This window comes from Dermochelys coriacea, chromosome 4, assembly GCF_009764565.3.
Source record: "Dermochelys coriacea isolate rDerCor1 chromosome 4, rDerCor1.pri.v4, whole genome shotgun sequence".
Taxonomy (NCBI): Eukaryota; Metazoa; Chordata; order Testudines; family Dermochelyidae; genus Dermochelys; species Dermochelys coriacea.
This window is the reverse complement of record NC_050071.1, coordinates 19,083,626-19,106,215: the sequence shown is the minus strand read 5'-3', so window position 1 is coordinate 19,106,215 and position 22,590 is coordinate 19,083,626. Positions and strand designations below refer to the sequence as shown.

Sequence of the window (22,590 nt, the reverse complement as noted above, 5' to 3'; positions counted from 1 at the left end):
ATATTTATGGAGTCTGTGTATCTTATGAATTCTGGCTGCTTAGTGAAGTTGTTTTGTTTTATGGAATCCCTTTCCAAAAAGACAAGGTGGGTGAGGTAATATCTTTTATTGGACCGACTTCTGTTGGTGAGAGAGACAAGTTGTTGAGCCACACAGAGCTCTTCTCTAATATCCTGGGGCCAACACAGCTACAATTACACTGCATATAGCAAAAAGAAAAGGAGTACTTGTGGCACCTTAGAGACTAACAAATTTATTTGAGCATAAGCTTTCGTGAGCTACAGCTCACTTAAATGCATTCGATGAAATGAGCTGTAGCTCACGAAAGCTTATGCTCAAATAAATTTGTTAGTCTCTAAGGTGCCACAAGTACTCCTTTTCTTTTTGCGAATACAGACTAACACAGCTGCTACTCTGAAAACTGCATACAGCAAATCACTGGCTTTTAAAATTGAGCATGTATGTACACCAAACTCATGAAGACAACACATTTTCTGTCTAGGCAGCAGATGGCAGTATTCTACCTCATTCAGAGCTTGATCTCTTCTAAAATATAACTCCCTTTTGGAGGCAATGGGAGTAATGCCTGTGTACAAAATACAGGATTGAGGCCTAAGTGGACCATTTGCTTTAGTATGTGCTTTTGAAGGCTCTCACTGTATATCTAGTCTTTTCCGTTGTCTTCTAATTTTAGTATCACATATAGTTTAGGTGGCTTTTTTCTGGTTTGTTTTTACTGCTGCCTATTGAGTAACAATGTGTCCCCCAAAAGAGATAAAACAGATACATACAGGATCTCTTCTTTACAATTTCTTGGTTTCTATGAACAATTAATTATTTCAAATTTTTAAAATTTATTGACCACTAGTCTTTAGTTGAATCTCCATAGTAAGGATCATCAGAATTTTGTGCAGTATAAAGAATTTTACTCTTTGTGTGGAAAACCATTTTATATGGTTACTTGTCCACAACTTTAAAAGAATATGCCATTGATAGACATTGCCACTGTGGGGTACAGTTTAAATCCAAAAGTAAGGTGTTTCTTTTCCTTTGTTACAAACTCATATGGCTCAAGTTATTCCCTTACGTAAATTAGCCTATTAATTCTAAAATCCTATAGTCAATACTCAGTATTGACTTGAGTAGGTTTGGATTAATGCCAGTAAGGCCACAATTTTGCTCTAAAAGAATATTATACACAAAGGATATTAAGAGTTATTTATGTGGCAAAGTCAAGCATGTGAAGGTTAGGAAAGGAAAGATTTGCAATTGCCAGTGCAATCTTAATTTTTCCCCTTTGTGCATCCACTGTGTTAACTGACAGAGGCAGGGGTCTGTGGAAACAATAGTATATGATTATTTAATTAAAGATAGAATAATATCTTATATGCACAAGGGGAAGAATAAAGGTTGCATGGGGCACTGTAAATTTGGCCTTTCCTAAATCTTGACTGCTTGACTTTGCAGCCCGAACAACTTTTTTGAACAGTTTTTTGTTTTTATCATTTTCCTAGAATTGCTAACCGATTTTTTTTTCCTTTCAGCTTTTTTTCTTTCATGTGCAACTGGAACAACTTTTACCCATAAATCATGAGCAGGTTTGAGCTCTAACCCTTCAGCAAGTACTACTTGAGCTATGGGGCTAACTTTAGCCAGCAACAGAAAACTAATTACCCAAAGTGGAGTTGTGTTGTGAGTGGTGGAGCAGCCCTATGTCTCCCTGTTCCTCCTCCCGACCCCCTGCTGCTCTAGAAGTTTCCTGGTGTTCCCAGTGTAGTGGTCCTGTAATAGCATAAGTTTGGTCTGAGTGTTGAGCAACTTTGGCAGGCTGACAAGGCTTTCCTGAGGCACACAGGTGAGAAGGAAATTATTTCAATATTTCATATTTTGGCTAAATCTGTTTGGAATTTCATGGCACAAAGACAGATTTTCCCCCAGCTAAATATCAAAGGCTGTCTGTAAACAATTATGGTGAGAGAGCTTCAAAAAGAAAAAATCACAGGAATCCTTTACAACGGAAAGTGTTAAGCAACTTGCATTTAGGAGTCATTGCCATTCACCCTATCATAAATACTCGAATGACTTTTTAAAAACTTAGCATTTTTTCAAAATGCAATTTTCCTGAAGTGTTTGGAATAACAACACAGTAATATAGCTAATGTATGAGATCCAGACAGCTCTGGTTTCACTGACTAAACCACATGAAGCACTGCAAGTCAACAGTGCAAACATAAATGTGACTTAAAAGGCAAAATTTCCAAAGACACTGATGGGAATTTCACCTGATTAGACAATAGGACTGGTTCGTTTTTAAACTTTAAGGCGGTGGTAGTAAATGGGCAAAGAATTTTTAAATTACATTATGATGGTATTTTTTTTTAAAAGATGAATGCAATCCCTTGTGCACAATTGCTTTGAAAAGGGGAAAAACTGTTATTGGAAATACCTTCTTTTCTCTAATTATAGTACTGTAATTACCCTAAATTGAAAAAGATAAGTAGTTAGTCATAATGAGCTCTGTAAGAGAAGAGGAGATGTTGAGGGGATCAGAAAGAAATTCTCTGGTACCACTCAATAGGACCCTTTCACCTTACTATTTTAGAGTTGTGACAATTCACCAAAATATCAGAACTATAAATAGGAATATTATTAATAGAGCATTACATAGAAAGGAGAGTAAAACCAACACATTGTGAATGCAGTAGCACTGTTATACTGGTGTATAAATTGTCCATGCAACTCCCACTGTTCTCTGGAGATTTTTGTGTGCTTGTTCAGCTTTATTTGTATCTGGTCTATTCAGACAAGAGTATTTCACAGAGTTGGTGCTGCTATAATTGATTTCTGTACCCTGAAGTTGGCTGGGAAAGAAATTGATATTCATGTACGTCTGAAAAGATTAAACTATCTTTAAGCACATCTGTGATAGAACTAAGACTTGTTTCGTTAATAAACTTTTGCTACAGTGTAATATACAGATTACCTTGCACTTCGACCACAATAGGCATAAATTAGTTTTCTCTAGGCCTACTTTTTTGAATATTTTTATTCTTAAAAGCATTGAATTGTAGCTGGTGCTCTGACTCCCTTTTGTTAATAAACTTATATAACGGGGATGTACAGTAGGGGAAAATAGCTGTAGAAATTTAACTTTTAGGGGGGAAATTTTTAAATATGACTTGTGTAACAAGAGTAACATACATGTGCAGACCTTCACAAAGCTCCCTTCCTCAAATTATGGGCTTGTTCCCAATGATGAAATCATTAGTTCTGTTTTCTTCACTAGGAACAGACTTTCTGTCTTTTCTGATCAGTACTATAATTGAGGGGAACTGTCTTCAGTGCATTGGATGTAGGTGCATGTTAAAACCAATGTTTGCCATGTGTACATGCTCCACTTAGGAGACAGCAGTATAAAACTATCCCTTGAACTAGCCAGCAGCTGGACCTAAATGCCCACATTGTTGCATCAAATAAACAAAAAAAACACTCTTCCTGGTTTTGTTCCCTCAGTTTTTTCCCTTCTTCAGTGCATTCCATTTTATAACATTTCACAATTGCCTTCCTTACACATGTGTCTGATCATACATCCCTTGCTATCAGTGGCTAAGATCCCACTCTCTTGTTTCCACTACAAAATGAAATGCTTTTTACTTTTAACATCTAAGGAGTAGAGAGATGTAGCTATTAGGAAATAGAGATCTGCTCACTTGTCAAGTTTAATGCAAGTAGTTTGCAATGGGAAAGTGCTGAAGAAGTGGCAATAGACATTTTCTTCAGCTGAGAAAACCTGAGTGTCTAATTTCACACAGTGCTTTCTGTCACTGCTTATATTTAAATTGCCATAGGATAAAAATGATAAACATACTGTGCAACTTTTTATTAGTATGCTTACTGCTCTTGGGTGTAAATGAGGAGAGAGGCAAGTATGGTAAGAGATCAGTGAGGGAATTGTATTCTGCGTAAGAGACTAAAGCATTGGCCAGTCTAGTCTCCTGATTTAGAGCCAAAGTTTGCTTCTGCCAGAACACTGAGAGCAGGGATTCTGGCAGATGAATTCGCTGATAGAAATAGTCTCCTAGCAAAGACAGGCTTCCATGGTGTAGATCTAGTGGATATGTAGTGAGGATCACTTTGGTGATGCTCAAGAACCTGTTCCTGCTCATTGGAATTTTACCTCTGCCTTTAATGAAATCAGGATTTGGCTGGATAGCAGCAGGGTATACAATAGCATAGTACATGCTGTTCATGGCAGCCTGAACAGGTGGAGACATTTTCCAAAGAGCTTAGCTCCTATTTAGTAGCCTAAATAACATCTGCCTTTCAGAAGAGCTTCCACTGAGGAAAACTGAGAGTTGGGAACTGAGCACTTCTGAAAGTCTATTAGTTAGGTGATTAAATACAAGCTGAGCTGTTAGTGCCAGATTTCTCAAGTGACTTGAGATGGGGGATGGACATACTTGTACACCCTGTGCAATAAATGTACCTGCTTAGGAACTATACTTAATAAATGGAGCACCTGAATGATTGAAACAGGGCCTAATGTTCTAGCTATCCCTCACGCCTTGCAGGTAGCTGAGCACGAATAAGAGTTTCTGCCTTGTCCCACTTAAAAATTCTCTCTTCCCTGTATGGTACCTGGCAGGATCTGCCCCTTAATCATGAAAATACTAAATAACCCTGAAGTATGATTAATGGGAGTTTCTCAGGCATAACGTTTTCTCCCAGCCATACAATGTAGAAATAGGACATTTATTTTTGTGTGCAACATTAATCATGTTCAACTGATATTTTTCTTAAAATTAAGATGCACTTGCTTTTACAGAAAAGTCAAAAGCTTCATCTTTTATTGGTGGACTATTTTAAGTCAAAGTAAACTGGGGCTTGCTCCTTCGTTGTTCTTGTTTTATAGCTATCTTTTCTCTTATTTCTTCTCTCCCTTTCACTTGGTAAACAAATTTCTCAAATTTGACTTAAATTTTCCTCATTGACCAATAACTGGTAAGTGAGAGGGTCTGTATGTTCTTTAAACCTGAAACTTTGGTTATCAATTTCATGTCTGTTTCAGTTGTCTATTTCTCTTAAGTACTGCCAGGTAATTTCAGTATGAAAGTAACTAAAGCTGCTGTCCTATCAGAAATCAATTTTCCTGTGTCTTCATACTTTTACCAGAATAAAACTAAGTATTAAAATGTGATAGATCAGTATATAGAAAGCATAGTACTAAAGCTGCTACAGTTCTAAGCTTGTCATGTGTAAAGATCAAATTTTAAAAATATTCAGCTAATTATTTTTCGTTACTTAGTGTACCAAATACAGTTATCAATTGGATATGACATATGGTATGTTTAGGGGAAGCCCCTCTTTTCATTTTCCTCTTGCTTAAGGAGAAGGCACTGCTGCTTAAGCTTTGTGGAGAGGGTGTTTCGGCTCGAGGGGGAGTACCTCCAGTCCTCTCTCTTTCAGTCACATCCGTTCCTCGACAGCTGTGGGGTGTTTCAGCTCAAAAGCGCTCATGTCCATGAGGTCGAATTGCAGAACCTGCTCCTGGACGATACAGGAGAGAAATAAAAATCGCCAGACAGAGCTACAGCCGAAGCGTCGACAGTAAGAGGGCGCATCTAGCTTCCTCCTCGAGGAAAAGCAGCCTGGATTTCGGTGGTGGGGAGCTGCTGGAAACCGCTCCTGTTGACCGTCCTCCTTGCCGCAGCCATTTCATGCGGTCTTTTTCAAGGGCTAGCAGGGGCGGGGGGCCCAGGGCAACATCTGCGTCTCCCACAGTCCCTTCCCCAGGCGGGGTCAACAACCATTTTGCAGTCACCCAACGGCTTATTCGGCCGCGGAGCCAGGCTGGGGCTGGCTGTAGAGCAGCGCTCGGGGATGCCCCCCGCGAAAGGCGTGAGGCCAGGGCAGGGTGGCTGAGGGGCTACGGCGCAGTTAGACGCGCCAGGGAGCCGTAAGTAGCCCGGCGGAGAAGGGGCACCCGCAACCAACTCTGGGGCGAGCCCTCAGAGCGGGGCGGTCCGCGGGCTGCAGCAGGCGCCTGCCGAGCTCTCCCGGGGGCGGGAAGGAGAGAGCGGCGAGGCGGGGGCGGGGGAGAGCCCAGGCGCTGGGGGACGGGAGCGGGGTCAGGGAGGAGAGAGGCGGGGGGGGGGAGGGATCCAGGCGGGAGGCGGAGCGGCGGGAGGAGGCAGCGCTGGGAGCCGGGCACTCGGGAAGCGGAGGCGGATTAAAATGGCCACCGGCAGCTCCGGGAAGCGGCCCCGGCGGCTCCTGGCGCGTCCACTCGGCCCGGCCCGCTCCTGATGGGGGAGAGAGGCCAGCGGGGCGTAGAAGAAGCAGCAGCGGCGGCGGCGGCGGCCGAGCGCGGGGCCCGCCGGACCGCAGCGGAGGAGGAGGAGGCGGCGGCGGCGGCGGCGGCTAGGGAATTTTCTGCGGGAGACGCAGCCTCGGTTATTTAAAATAATAACAGCCCCCCCCCCATCGAAGCTCGGACCCCCCCACCCGGTGAGTGCCGCCACCCGCCTCGGGCCGGCCGCTTCGTGTGCCGTCGGCCCGCCCCCCCCATCCCCCCGCGCGGGCGGTGCCTGGCTGCGCTTTGTCGGTCTCGGTAGCCACCCGCCTCCCATGCCGGCCCTCCCCATAGGCCTCGGCGGCGGCGGCGGCTCCGCTGCCTGGTTCCCAGGGATGCTGCGTCGGGAGCTGCCCCCCTCCGTCCGTGCCCTGCAGCCGCCCGCGCTGGGGAAGGGGCTTGGGGCGGCCGCGCCGCGCTGGGGGAGGCGCAGGTGGCGACCCTGGAGAGCGGGGCCCTGGCTCGGGGGGCGAACCTGGCGTGTCCTGCCCGGAGAAGGGCAGGTAAAGCCCTGGCTCCGCTGGCGGGGCGCGGGGAGAGGCCTGGGAGGGCCGGCAGAGCCGCGGCCCTGCGGTGGTTTCATTAACCCTCCGCCTGCTGCCCTTTGTTGTTCCCCGGCCCGGCGGTTCCGCCCGGGGGTAGCGGTGCCTCGCGGCTCGTCCTCCCCTCCCGCGCCGCCTCACGGGCAGTAGCTTTGTATTTGGTCTGTGGGAAACGGCGTGGGCTTGGTTGGGTGTCACAGGCGTGTTTGGCTCGCGGGGTGCTCCTGGCTTGGTTGCCCTGGAAGGGGAGGAGGGAGTGGAACCTGGATGAAAAGCAAGGAGGGGTTTGATTCCCTGTCCCCACGGAGAAGAGTAGTTTGGAGGGGGGTCATTTATGGGGGGTCGTTATCCAGAGTTCTAGTTATAGGATAAATTACAGATGTGCGGCTTCTTCCAGAGCAACTTGACTTTTAGGCCACAACCCTTTAAACTCAACTGTCGAGGTTGACCCTTGCACCTGCCTAGAGCCCTGCTGGCTTCAGCCTCGATGTTGAGTCTTCACATATAGGTCTACTTTTGCAGGCTTGATGGCTGCACAGGAGTGTTGGATATGTCCATGTGGGGAACATCCTAAAAAAAAGCAGAAATACAGCAGTGCAAAGAAGGAAAAAAAATCTTCCTTTTGCTCTGTAGGTTTCACAATTCATCTAGGTGAAATGTTTCACTGAAGAGTGTGGTGGTCAAAGAATTTAATGTAGGCGTTGCATAATGTTTTTGTCTTTGTTGGTTAGCTCCAAATTGTGTCCTTGTAAAATGTTGAGAGAACTTGTATGATAGCAAGAAGCAAATTTTTCACTTTTAAGAAAAAAAAAAAAAAAAAAAAGCATACAGCTGTATTATATGATGAACATTTTAAGTATCTTCTGTGGCATGATGCAGTTAAGATAAAAACAGCAGAACATCACTGAGTATTTTGAAATGTACTATATATATTGGAAGAATTGGACAGGTTCGTCTGCTTGCAACTTTCTGTTTTTTTAATTTTTTTTTTTTTTTTTTGCATGTACATTGAAGCAAATGGGACTTAAACATGTGCTAAACCTGTGGCTGAATCAGGGCCTAAATGGTGCCTTTACTTGTTTTAATTAATGTTTGTAAAACAATGGAGAAAATTGATAGAAAATTCAGGCCCATTTTTCTTCAGGTGCTTGGATAAATATTTTTAAGCTTTCCAATACATGGAAGACCCTGGGAGCCTTAGCAGACACAGGATTAGTGTGAATAGTAAAAGATTATTGTGAAGTTTTTTTTGTTTTAGTTTTACTTTTTAGCTGTTTAAAAACATAAGACCATTGTTAAGTGTTTTATGTCAGGAATCATTTACAAACATCTCATTTTATTTAAGCTCTTCAATAAACAAAGGTAATGTACACTAAGCATAGGAGGTAAAAACATCCAGAATGGTGGCATAAATACTGTAAATGAACCAAACCCACTTGCAGGACAAGTCTAACTAGATTGTATAGGAAGAATAGTTTCAAATAAGCATTTCTATCTCCTGTGGGTAGAAGCCTTCAAAACATAATTATGGGGAGCCCTGAGTAAAAACAAACCAAACTAGTAATAATACAGTTACATATAACTTAATTCACTTTCGGCTTTCCTGTACTATTAAACACACATCCTTAGAATCTTTCAGTCTAGGTGAACCACATAATCAAGTCTTAAATTGTGGCAGATGTGGCCATGTTGCATCCTTCAGTGAAAATATCCTGCAAGTCCTCCTAAAGCTAATGCAGTGTATATCATTTACCAAACAAGGCGATGTGGTGGTTTCATGTTCTTCCTCAGAATGTGTAGGTGTACATACAAAGACAAAACAAATGTGTGTTATCATTAAAGTTAGAAAGCAGGGCTATGTAGTTGAGCACACAGCAATATTGAGACTCCATTTGTATACACAGCTAAAGTTCACAGTATTTTATTGAGTATATGTCTCAGTTAAGATGATTATTACTTTTGAAAATTCCTAGCATAAATCACAACAATTGAGTCATAATTTCAGAGCCTTCTGTCTTCCTTCTGCTTTCCACCTATTGGTCTGCCAAGCATCAGGCCTCCTCTGCAGAGAAGATATAGTAAGTGTGTCCACTATAGGAAATACCCAGTCAGCAAGAAGAATAGCATCTTATCTAGTATCCTTCAGAGGCTGTTTTTTATGTCCCCTAAAAAGTCTTAACACTTGATGCAGTGTAGTCAGGGAAGCACTTGTTCCATTTCCCAACATATAATATCTTGATTGTTTCTTAGGCTTACTGAATAATTCACTTCTGGAGATTCAAAAGGGGACTGCTGATTAACCCACTTGAAGTCACCTTTTAGCCCTCAGTTTTCATGAACAGCAAGAAACCCGGAGTCTAGACTACTGGATATCAGAAAAATGATGTACTTCTGGAGTCAAGAATCTATTTTTTTTTAAGTTTTAATTTAACAGAACTTTTGGATTCCAAGATGTTGGGCATTCTAATATGTTTGATATATACTGTCTTAGACTATGCATCAAGAACAGGCTAACTTTTTAAATACTTTTGTTTTTAAATCATGTTGCATGTTATTGAACAAATGTTGATGCACTGATGTAAGTCAATACTACTTTGTAATTTTACTAAACGATTTAATACTAGCTGGAGTAGACTGACAAATCTTACAAGATATAAAGATCCTTTAGGTTTGCTAATATTTAATATATCAAGATGCGTTGACAGATCATCATTAATTGGTCCAGCTATTTTTCAGTAATTAGTTTTAGCATTGAAATGTTGATTTGTGGGTTTTTTAACTTAATCTTAAGATTTGCTTAAAATTCAATTGTATCTAACTAGAAGTGGTTGGTGAGCTAAGTAGCCTTCAGCTCAGGTTTGTCTGATTTTGTTTGATAGCTGGGCAAATATGGGACAGGTTAGGATTTTCTTGGTGTAAACTTAAGTTCATGGAAATGCCACTTGGTTATATGGGTAGATAAAAAAAGTTGTAGGAAAATAAGATTTTAATGGTTTCAGAGTATAAGATAAAACTAAATTTTATAAATCTTGTGTGGGGGTTTGCAATTTCAGTTATTTTAGCATTAGCATAGGCTAAGGCAGAGATGGGGAGATGTTTTGGTTTTATCTAACTCTCCTTGAAGTCAGTAGGGGTCTTAACTGTTGACTTCAACTGGAGTTTGGTGAGGCTTCTACTCTAAGAGAAAACCCATGATAAACTTTTCTTTTTGCATGGTGGTGCTTCAATTTTTATTTGTTTTAGAGTGGTCCATTGAGGCCCAGTCAGCATCGGGTAATCTCCTTGTGCTAAGTGCTGTATATTCATTCTAAACTTAATGAACCAGATGTGCATTGGATTTTGGATTTATAGTATGCACAGGCTTCTAACTGCTAAAATGGGCACTCTTTATTATACTTGAGTTCTGCAGTTTTTTTTGCGTTTTGGAAGACTCGTCCTCTTCCTAAAATAATATTGCCCAGGCTTGTAAACATTTGTGGAAAAAGACATGGCCAATGCCATTTAACTGACTAGATGCATTATAGACTCTCTCTTTGGCTGTAGGCACTTCTTCTGAAGCATTAGGTATTGATACTGCTGGAGACAGGATGTTTGATTAAATAGCAGTCTTGTACATACATGTTGGGCACAGAGAAAAATCCCCTCAATTTATTTCCTTCCCTCTTTCTCTCCCTGACCTCTTTATTTTGTAGTTGTGTTTAGAAGCCAGTTAGCTATGGCTGATGGTTTTTCATTGAGTTGACCTGAATTTTTATTTTTTGTATGTATGTGTTTTTAAAGATAAGTCATGGCATACAGTTAGGCTTCTGCAGACCAACTATGCAGGGAAGCAGCACTGAAGAAGGAGGCAGTAGCAGGTGTTTTGTCTGGTGCTACTGGCGGCTGCTGGAGTGAACCTCCAGGCACTGGGTAGGGATTTGTAAATATTTGTAAATTATTTTTATTGGTTCTATTGCAAAATAAAGGACGCTTTGTTTAAAACAATGTTGTCTTTGACTCTTGGCACCTCTTGCTTATAAGCATGTGACTCTTCCCTCTTTTTCCATGACCAGACCGTGATTATTTTCAAATGATTTACTGTGACAAACAGGCCCTAGTTTTAATTTACCAAAATATTTTATAATCACGCTTGCCTGGGAGATACTTAAAACTATAGGAAAATCTATCGACGATTTCCTATGTCATAATAGCTTTTTAGCAGCCCCTAAAACTTAGCTACTTTAATCATTTCAAAACCTACAGTTTGAAAAATGTGATCAGATCTTTCACTTCTGTATTGTAAAATACATTATTAGATAGTATAATTTCTCAAAAATTTTCATTTTCAGTACCTTTAGGTAGACATCTTCAAAGCGTATATCTTTTATGTGTTTTTTAAAAAGAAAGACAACGGAACATTCCAAATAATTGTTGTCTTCAACTAGTCTCTGTAGATCTTTATATCATAAGAATCTATTATAATTATTAACGAATGTCCTAATTGTTGTCTTGAGTTTTGCAATTGAAAGTTGTCTATAATTTCTTTTTTTTTTTTTTTTTTTTAAATGTGGTTTGATCCTTAAATGGCGGTGGTGGGAGTTTGTTTGGGCTGTGTTTTTGTTTTACAGTAAGGGATCACTTCTTGTATCTTCAGCAATTCACTATTGAGATGCCAGGAATGTATTAAGTTGCATGCTAGAATGTACAAACTGTTTGGCAATAAGAGATACAGCACTTAATGATTTCCAAACAACCTTCAAGAAATTTTTTAAAGTTAAAAGTACCTGTCCTTCATGACTCCAGAGCTAAAAACCCTAAAATAATGTTTGGTTTTCTTTAAAAAAATGTTTGGGGGTTTTGCAATATTAGTCTTCAATTATAAACACTTGTGAGCAAGGAAATTCATCACTTGGGTCACCCAAGCAGTCATAACTATCCAGTAGCAAGGGTCAGAGAACCAGAAGAGACTCGGATCATTTTATCAAGCAACTCAAAATTCTTTGTTAACAACTTGGGGCTTGTTTACATTGGCAGCGCTTTAACGTGGCTTGTGTAGTCTTATTAGAGCTCTCCCACCACTCCAAAAAACCCACCTCCATGAGAGGCTTGTTAGAGTGGCTCCCAGTGCCGGTGCACTGTCTATACTGGCACGATACAGTGATGAAACTTGCAGCACTTACAGGGGTGTGTTTTCACACCCCTGAGCGAGGAAGTTGCAGCCATGTAAAGTGCTAGTGTAGACAAGCCCTTGGATGAGTTTGCCCAAAAATGAAATGCCACCGTCTCTGGAGTGCATTATAGCACAGTATTACATATTCAGCAATTTAGTGAAGATGACCATATTGAATTGGAATTACATGAGTAATATTTAGATAGGGAGATTGTAGTTACCTAAATTGGAATTTGTCCGGGATGCTTGGATTAAGTTATTCTTCCAGAAAGCACAGTGGATTTTCAATAACTGAAAGTAGTCAGGACTTAGTTTTGCACATTATCTGAAAGGTGTCATCTCCAGCAATTCAATTCCCTCAAACTCCATATTGAGGCATTATATTAATGTTGTCTTGGCATAACTATTGCCATATGCTCTCAGTGCCATATGCTGAATCATTAATGCTATTTACTTTAGCAACTTGCTTCCCTTGGAGGCTTTGCACCGTAATACTGGCCAGTTCATACCCTGTTTAATTTGAGCTAGGATAAAATTGTAAGATGTGATATAGATGAAGTCTTAAATGGACTCGTATGTTAACCAGTTTGGGGTTGTGCACAAAAATTCTTTGATGATGAGTTTGAACCATTGCAGTGTAAAAAGTGTTGCTTTTTTTGTTTTCCGGTTGTCTACTCTAGTGGGTGACCTATGTTGGATGGAAATAGGGGAAAACCACATGAAAAATAAGGGACAATACTTGAATTTAAAGGGCATTTTAGAGAAACATAATTTCACTTAGCTTATTGTGCATTCTTCTCTCAAGTGTGCAATCTGTTGCCCTCAAGTGTGTAATACAATTATCATAAGCTTCAATTTAACATTTAAAGTAGTGCATATTAGTTTTAAAACATTTAATACTTCTTAAATAAGGGATGGGTTATCACCCTAAGGGATCCTTCTCTAAGGGAGAAATCAATGAAATAAAGACTCGTCTTAAAAAAAAAAAAAAAAAAAAAAAAAAGGACGAGTGTCAACGTAAGTGTGTGGAATGAGTTCTGATGAAAAGCATGGAACCTGGTTAAACATTTGAAAATATCTTGGCAGGTATTGGCAAGAAACTTCTTCACAGGCTATTGATACTGAAGTTGGAAAGTTGTATTTGGGAGAAAAATACTGAATTCTCTAGTTTCAGAGTAGCAGCTGTGTTAGTTTGTATTTGCAAAAAAGAAAAGGAGTACTTGTGACACCTTAGAGACTAACAAATTTATTTGAGCATTGGTCTCTAATGCCACAAGTACTCCTTTTTTCTTTTTTACTGAATTTTCTGTGAGCCTTGGAAAATGTGTGTTGGAGGTGATTTTTGTGCTCTTGACCTTGAGAATATCTGCTTTGCTAGCAACCCATATGTTGTGCGGAATTAATAGCTTTCACATGGTGGGCATCCCCTTGTTCATCTGCTGTGTTTAAGATAATTGCTGTATACAGGTTTGAACTGCCCTCCCTACTGAATAGATAAGACAGCACATACTCATAATGTCTATAGGATCATTTGATAACTGATTAGATACGTTACTTAAGAGTTTTATTGATACTCTGGGTTTCTGGGAATTGATAATATATACATTGATTTTTCTTTATAAAGTCTGTTTACTGAGTAATCTCAATTGTGGAAAGGTAGAGTCGGTAGAGAATGCCTCAACACAATTGCCACAATATGCCTTAACACATTTGACTTAGGTGTTGCATCTATTAAATGCAAAAATAGCATTACATTAAAGTTAATTTTGCAAGATCAATATTATCAATATTATGATGATTTCATAATCAAAATAAATCAAAAAATTAAGGTGGTTCCAGCAATGTGAATTTGGCCACTTTGCATATGCTGCATATCTTGCATTATGGATTCATGCGGAGGAGTAAAAGAGGAACGGAAAAATGCCATTTAAAAAAATTAACTTGGCTGAACAGCGTTGGCTGATGAACCTTAGTAAGTGGAATTTTCTGACTCCTAAATATTTTATTTCAATCCTCTATATTGCTTTGTTGCTGGACTTTTTGTATCTAATTTTAATCTAATTTCTAATCTAGTTTTTTTTTTTTAAATGGGAAAATGGTAAGGAAGAAATCTGTAATGAGTGCATTATGGATAGGCAATGCTTTTTATATATTTAAATTTTTACCTGTAAGAATCTTAGGGAAGTGTGGGTTTTCACTCGCCCTGAATTTAAAAAGTAGCTTGAGGGGATTTTTTAAAACCAGTTCTTCCCAGATCATCTTAACTACTGAGGGGGCTATTCCACCTTTCCTTCTGTGCTTTTTTTTGAGGCTGGTCTTTGCCATAAACTCCAGTACCTTGTGCTGCACCTTTCTTTGCTTAGTGGGGCTGTGAAATTGACATGACTTTTGACAGTTTTTCTGATACCCATGGGGTTCTGCATAACACCAGCAAACCTTGTGACTTACTTTTCTTCACCAGCTTAACAAAGCTGTGAGCAGTAGCAATGGCATTAGAGCCGTCTGTCTGCAGACTTAAGAAAACAGTACTCATTTCACATTTGGAAAATTAAATTTGCTATGGTGAGGGCTAGAACCACCTTCTTCTTTTTTTTTTTTTTTAAGTTAAAGCTGAAACTCTGCTAAAAAAAAAAAAATAATAAAAAAGGTTTAGACCACCACACTCTCTTAGGAAAGACTCCGCATTGGTGAACAAATCTCTTCTTCCCCCTCTCCCCGCCGCCCTCATTATGAGCATGTGAGGGGAGTTACAGTAGAAACAGTTCTGCACCCTTTACTGTAGCACACATAACTAACACCTACTGTACTTTTTGAACCAGTGGTACATAGATTCATTAATTGATCTTTAAATATTCGTGGTAAATAGGCCCAATGGCCTGTGATGGGATGTTAGATGGGGTGGGATCTGAGTTACCACAGAGAATTCTTTCCTGGCTATCTCTGGCTAGTGAATTTTGCCCATATGCTCGGGGTTTAGCTGATCGCTGTATTTGGGGTCGTGAAGGAATTTTCCTCCAGGGCAGTTTGGAAGAGGCCCTGGAGGTCTTTTGCCTTCCTCTGTAGCATGGGGCATGGGTCACTTGCTAGAGGATTCTCTGCTCCTTGAAGTCTTTAAACCACAATTTGAGGACTTCAGTAGGTGAGAGGTTTTTCGCAGGAGTGGGTGGGTGAGGTTCTGTGGCCTGCGTTTTGCAGGAGCTCAGACTAGATGGTCATAACGGTCCCTTCTGACCTTGATATCTATGAATCTGTGACTCTGTGACAGGCCGTTCATTTGGTTTTAATTCAGACAGTCCTGTTTTTAAATGGTTTGTTCCCTGTCTGGTATTGGTATTAAACTGTGTGTGGTTTTGGCTGGTATCTCTCACACACGCAACGCCATTTTGAAGAGAGTGACACTCTGTCCTGCCACAGTGACCTTGTCATGGGGGCGGGGTCATACAGGCAGGGACAGGCCCGTGGTATTCCTGGAAGTACCAGAATTTCTGCTATTCTGCGCAAGTGACAGTAGTCATGCTAATTACTGCAGTGTGTGTAAACATACCTTCATTTTTAGAGTTTAATTTATGCAAACAGTTGGCTGCTGGTATATCAATGAACTCTGTAATAAAGTATGTGAATGTTTTTATAGTACAATGTGGGGAAAACTAAGCTATTGATTACAGGGACTGGCTAACTTACTGTGTGAGACAACATGTTTTCACACTTCCGAAGTAAAAAATATCTTGTTTTATAATATGTTATGCACGTTCATTTAAGTTTACTCCTTACCTTTTCAGGTTATGTGAATTATTTTTTCTATTAGTTGAATAGTTTAATTTTGATTTTTTTTTCTAAGTATAGTCAGATTTCTAAATGAAAAAAGAATAGGCCAATTCTTCTGTATTTTGGCACTGTTTGCTTTCTCCCCTTCTCCCACCCTACAGCAATTTCCTCCCCTAATTTCAGGGATAATGAAAGAAATTGATGAATCATCCAGTAGGTCACTTCTAGAAGATTTTATCCTATTCACTTTAGTGCTGAAAGTACATTTGGGGTTTTGTGGTAGGATTGGGGTTGAGTGGGAATGGAGGCTGCTCAGAACTTTCTGGAGGCAATTCCTGCCTTGTTTCTTTGAGGTCGTGGCAGACCCTTTTAAACTGGTGAAGTCCCACTGTGAAGGTGGGACAGGATTAGGAGACGTTTTGTGGGTGCCTTATTCCTCACGGAATGCTGAGGCATCTAGATCTACTGAAGCACCCTGTATATTGATGTGGCTTGCGGGGGGAGGGCAAGGGCAGAAGTTAATGGATCTGCTTCTACTTGGGTCATTTTGTCATTCCCCACCTTCCTTCCCATCATCCCTCTGCGCATATATATATGTGTGTGTATGGCGGGGGGTAAGCATGCTTGTCGATTTGCTTTTCTACGGTATTGTTCATGTATGTTCATAAACTCTGTCATAAGAAACAGTGATGAATTAGGTTTATTTAAACTTGTTTTTGGTGATGTAGCAGCTGATAAAGTTGAATATCATGTTAACTGAAGGTTGCTTATTGTCTCTAACATTGGAGTTGACAAATTCTTCTTAGAATAATTTCTGAAACTGAAACATTATGATTAATTAGTTGTAACAAATGAGCTGAGATTAAAAAGAGGAGAGCCAAAAGGGAGTTTTTAAAATAAAGTCTCATCTCCATGTTACTTGTACTGGGTTATTTGGGTATTTTGATAGGGAGATGCTGTTTTAAAAATTTTTAAGGACAGAAAGATTAGGGCTTGGGGACTTTCTGAAAGAGCGATTACAGGAACTAAATATGCCTACCTTGGTTAGAAGATATGACCATTTATTGCAATATCTTTGGGAGGTACTACTGTAATAAATTAATTTATCATTGTGGGCCAGGGATTGTATGTAATGCCATGAGGGAGAGTGACTACAGCTCCTCCACAAATGAAGAACAGTGGGGGGTGATTAAGCAAATTCACTCATGATATCGCCAGATAAGTATCACCATCTGGAGAGGCTTGCATATATTATCTCAAACTGGATTCTCCAGAGACCACCAGACAAATAAAGGACTTCTGGAGAAATAGCCTGAATTTAAACTGACTCAGACCTTCTTTCTGAATGAGCAAATGACAGGACCTTCTGTCCAAAGCGGGTGGAGGGTGGGCTATCCTTCCTGGAAAGGGGTTGGAAGGACTTTGGCCTATTGAAGCCCTGTAAGACTGATGGGTGACCTCTGGCAAGTATTTAGCATGCATATAGGAAGTCTTTAGTTTTTTAAAAAATGATTTCTCTGCAGTGCTTTCACTTTAAGAATAAATGTGCTTACTTAGAGCTGTGTGGTAACTTGGGAGTGCTGGCGATTACCAGCCTATTCAGGGAGTCTGGCTTGCTGGGAAAATCACAATGTAGGCAGGGAGCTGTGCAGCCTGGAAATATCCAGGAGGAAGAGAACCGTGGGTTTCCACCCAAGAGGGGTGACAACTGAAGAGCCAACAGCCTAGAGGGGGTGCCTTTGGAGGATCATGAGGGTGGGGGAATACAGGCGCATTTGCCCTGAACTGTGACATAGGTGCTGGAGGCTTTGAGAGACAGATTATAAGAATTAAATAGGCCTAGGTTGGCCAGAAGATATCTAAAGGAGATGGAACAATTTGTTACCTATTTTTCGGATTGTATGCAATTTTCATCATAAATGTTATAAAGTGTGGATGAGAGGAATTTATGCTTGGGATGATAAATTTGAATGACAACTTTTCAAGGCAGATATATAAAAAGCTGGATAGTGTAAAATGCAAATAAGGGAGACATGATTAAAATGGATTAAGGAGAAAAAACAGGTATAATGGGATGATTTCAAACAAATCACAGTATAGACTGAGCATGGTGAACAGTTTACTAAGATTTGTTAAACTGGAGAAGTAAAAACCATTACTCAAGTTGTTGTTAATTAGACAGAAAAAAGCACTGGATGCTGTGCTCAAACAGTCCTGTGCTGCCATGGGGCTGAAGTAGTTGGCCTAATAGGTCTTTTTCCTCTCTAATCTGTTTGAATGCTAGACACTATGGAATCTTTACTGCTAGGAGAAAAAATTACCTCGAGACCTGAATTTGTAACTAAAAGGATTAATATTTTTATTTCAAACTAATGTTGTTTGCCTCAGACTCAGATGGCAAAAAGTCTGAGTGGCAAAAAGATGGCAAGATTTCTTGAGGCCTCCCATGATTTTGGAGGTCCTGAGGTTGGCAATACTGAGTGTCCCCACCCCCAAAAAAACATTGCATCAAGACTTTCATTTTTTTTTTCCGTTCCCTATTGTTCCTACTTTTTGTGCCCTTTAAAAAACTAATACATTGTGGACTTCTAATTTGCCTTCTGGTTTTTGAGCTGTTAGGCCTCACTCAGGTCGTATTTTCAAGCTTTTCTCCACAACGTCTAGAAATGTACTTTTATTTTTAGATTAAAGCAGAGGTTCTCACATAACATGAGTCTAAACTCTAGGGTTTTAAGAGAAACACCAAATAAATTGTGATATATGATAAAATTGCCAGAGTTGACAACATTGCTTCTTACAACCTGTTCCCTCATTAATAATGAGTGAAAATATTTAACTTAGGTTTGTGGAGGCAAAAATGAGTCTCTAAAAATAATTTCTCAGATAAAACTGGATAGTGTTTTTCTTTGAAATAGTTGTGTGGATACTGGAACTGATGTATTTTTGGTATGCCATCACAATTTAATTGCTCATGATCTGTAGTCAGCAACATTTTTAGCAATGAACTACAATTCAGATATAAAAACCTCAGTCTCTGAGGATCTCATTTAAGAGCATGTTAATTAGGAATGTTTCTTTGTTCACAATTTTAAGCAAAGAGACTAAAGTATTAAAGATGCATTTTTAATTTAGATTTTGAGTGGGGCAATAAGAAACAAGGGAATATTTCTTCAAGCTTTTCCTTTTTATGGAGAGTTACAGGTACAATATCAGAACCTTTTATTTTAAGTCTGTTTTACTTTGAATGTGATACATTTTGGTAATTTAAGTATTTTGCCTTTCATTTCTTCTTTAATTTAGCCTTTTTTTAAAGTGCTGTATCAGAAAAAATGGATCTCTTTGCCATAATATCCTTACAATTTATAATGCCAGCATGAATGTATAGAGCTCTGGGAATCTAGACATACAAGGAAACTGTTTGGCTTTTCAGCGGGTGTAAATCAGAATTTTTCCACTGACTAGTTAAAGCAGCTGAGGCTCTGGCTTGTTGACTTAAAGGCACATATGTATATTTGCATGAAAAAATTGCTTCTGTGACAAGAGAAGACATGGAGCAAGTGCACACAATCAGTATTTGTGCAGTGAACCAGAATTGTGGTGTATTTGTTTATTTTCAGTTCTTGCCCAGCAATAGGTATGTGCTAAATAATAAAAGTTTACAAACTCTTGAAAACCTTGTTTACATGTAACTGTTTTTTCCCAATATAGGTTAATTTTTATGGGAAGCTAGTTAATTGTATCCAGTTTAAAATAATATTTAATACATGGCACATCAGGAAGATTGATGTCAAAATATTTTGGCATGGGTAGAAAAAATCTAACATTTAGTTTCCATTTTTTCCCCTACAATGATTTTTGTAATCATAATAGTGGGAAGGGAAGGGGAAATGAAACTGACTTGCAGTTCTCATTTCTATTAGAAAGAATTGTGCATAACATGCTTTCCATATGTGTTAACATTTCAAATGAGAACACAATGTATTAACTGTAATACATACAAATATACTAATTTGAGTTTGAATTAAAAAAAGAAAACTACAGTGTATTTCATTATAAATTGCTGGTACTGCAGAACATGTGGCGAAGTAGTTTTTTTTTTTTTTTTTTTTTTTCCTTTTAGCATTAATCCAATGACTAGGTCAGAGAAGCACAGAGTTCAGTTATGGCATCTGATTCCTTGCACATGTCCTCAGCCCATGCCCTTAATCTCCCCTCTTCCCCCCGCCCCCCCCCAAAAAAAAGAAAAAGAAAAAACCTAGCTTGTAGTGGGATAGTGGAGAATTGACTATTTTTAAAAACAAACTAAAATAAAAATATCTAGCTGTCATTGAATATTGTCTTGATAACTACTTAACTTCTCCAATAGTTAAACACAGAGCTAGCTGCAAATCAGTTTATTTGCAAGATAGAACATGCTTAGCCATGAGCAAAAATAATTTCTCCCTCTCTCTCCTATTTATTGTTTAGCTTTAAAAAAGGATATACAAAGAAAAGTGGAAACATTTTTGATTTTGAAAAGGAGTCAACTCTATTTTTAAACTTTTTGTCCCCGTCTTTAAATGGAGTGGTTTTGTAGTTGTTCATGTGAATGTAACTTAGTGCTTAAAACACAGGGGTTTTTATGTTAGCTTTTGGTTTTCTACTCCTGATTCTCACTGCTTAGCTCTGTAACTTTAGGCTGAAAGCAACACCCAGCATCAACTTGAAATTTAGCCAGTTTAAAAAAATAAGTTTAATAGTTTCAGGTATTAGACTTGACTTTAACTTGACCCCCTAACAGTATTATTTTTATAATTTCAGTTTCTTCTTTAAAATGATTTTCTATTGCAGTGAGAAGAACCCTCAAGTTCCTGAGAACTTACGTGCAATTCCACAGGGTTGAGGCTAGAAAATTCTTGTGTAGAATTGGGGTCAAATTTGACTATCAATAACACTAGTCGCTGGAGTGAGTTGATACTGACCCCTGTTACGTGACAGGGGTATTAACCTCTTCTTAAAAACCTGACCCATGTCGGATGACTGGGGTCCTGCGGGGAAAAAAGACAAATCTCTTACAGGATGGCAGTGTATTGTGCTTTTATTTTATGGTCTCAGAAGTAATCTAAAGTTAGTTTTTAAAAACAGGAATTTGAAGCCCCATGAATTCCTCAGCGTGCCTGAAAGGGAACCTGGCACAGTGCTGGTGGTTTCAGTGCTTCCAGTTTTTCCTGAAAGCATGTGATATATTGGAGATGGTGAAATCCTCAGCGTGCTATATCTGGTGTTTTGGTAACCCCCTAAAATATTTGACTGTAACTGTGTTGTATCACTGGGTTTTAAAATGTGGATTAGTGTTGTAATTTTTGATAAAGTTGTGTTCTAGAGAAGGAGCATAATTTATGAAAGGGCAAGAAGAAGCTTAATTAAAGTGTCCTTTGCTAACAGTCTGTTGGGTTGCTCTGAACACTTTTATAGTGGTTTTCTGTGACAAGCTGATTCATGATATAGTCCCTCAGGTCATGATAACTAAACTAAACAATATGTTGGGAATTCAGTGCAGTAGGTGAAGGGGCCTTTTCTCTGTTGATGAGAGTTGATAATGTTATCAAACTAATACAAATCTAAGGAACCATGTATACTCTTTCACTCTCCTTTCCCACTCTAGAAGCATGCGTTCATGGAAGTTTGCCTGTAGTTTTGGGGTAGGAGCGGAGGGGGAGCAGGGAATGTAAGTTATGCAGGGCTCAAGTGAAATCTAGTACAAGCAAAAAATTATGACTGTGCTCTGAGCCTAATACTAACTTTGAATAGAATTGAAAAAAGTATTAGCAGGGAATTACTATTAAATTAACATTAATATTTTGTAAGAGAGAATTAGATAAGATCAGACTTCTGAGAAACTGAATTACAGTAAAGAATCTCTAAAGCTAGTTAGAACCTCTAAAGTTCACTAGGAGAAATTATACTCCTGAGGGGATTCTGTGCCAAAAAATAAATTATGTACGCAGAATTTAAAAATTCCACATATTTTATTTGTCAAAATAACACAATATAATCACACCAGTGTCAATTATTTTAGTAATTGATTTCAAAATATGTCAGCAAGTACATCTGTAACAATACAGACAACAAAAACATTCTCCCAGGAGTAGAGAGTTAAAGAAACCTCTATGACAACCCAGTTCCTGTTTCTCATTTATGTTTTTGTTGGGCATCTCGGTCTGGGTGTGTCACACATGCCAGCTGGGCACATCTTGGGGGAAACTCTGCCCCTCCAGTCTCAGACACCCTCTCCCCCCCCAGAGCCCAGCTGTGGAGCACCTCCTCTCTCCCTGACCTCTCTCCTCTCCTTATGCCCCAGAGCCCAGGGATCCAGAGAGAGAGAGCCTGATGCTGGGTCCTGGGCTTGTACGACATTTCCTGCAGGCCGCCTACTTTCTTCAGGACGTGTTTGGAACAGCAGCTGCCCAGAACCCTCCAGCTCCTTTTCCCCCTCAGCAGTGTCCTGTATTTGTGAGTTGGAGAGCTGAGCTCCGCTGGGTCCAGCGGCCTCTAATGGTGGCCAGCAGCTCTGCAATACCAATTCTGTGTGGAAAAATGAAATTCTGCTCACGTTCTGCATTGTGCAGTGGCGCAATTCTGCTGGCAGTACAATTTTATAGTCAGGAATTAATGGACAAGCTTAATTTTGTTCAAAAGCATTAAGGATTGTTGTCTTAGAAACTGAATATTTATCGTCTAAATATGTAATTTCTTATTCATTTACTTAGCAACTTTCATTATTATAGTAGAAAAAGATAACC

General features: G+C 39.6%; 1 protein-coding gene across 7 annotated transcripts in view; it reads left to right on the top strand.

The window, feature by feature from the left end:
• Nucleotides 1-5,757: 5,757 nt before the first annotated feature.
• The window catches only part of WDFY3 (WD repeat and FYVE domain containing 3), a 290,091-nt gene continuing 273,258 nt past the window's right edge, over nucleotides 5,758-22,590 (top strand). For 3 of the 7 annotated variants that reach the window (XM_043514075.1, XM_043514076.1, XM_043514072.1), the window contains exon 1: nucleotides 6,192-6,507. The gene's annotated coding sequence lies outside the window, so the exon portion shown is untranslated. Of the gene's footprint in view, nucleotides 5,957-6,191; nucleotides 6,508-22,590 lie in introns of those variants that run through there. The other 4 variants (XM_043514073.1, XM_043514074.1, XM_043514078.1 and 1 more) reach the window with 3 other exon arrangements.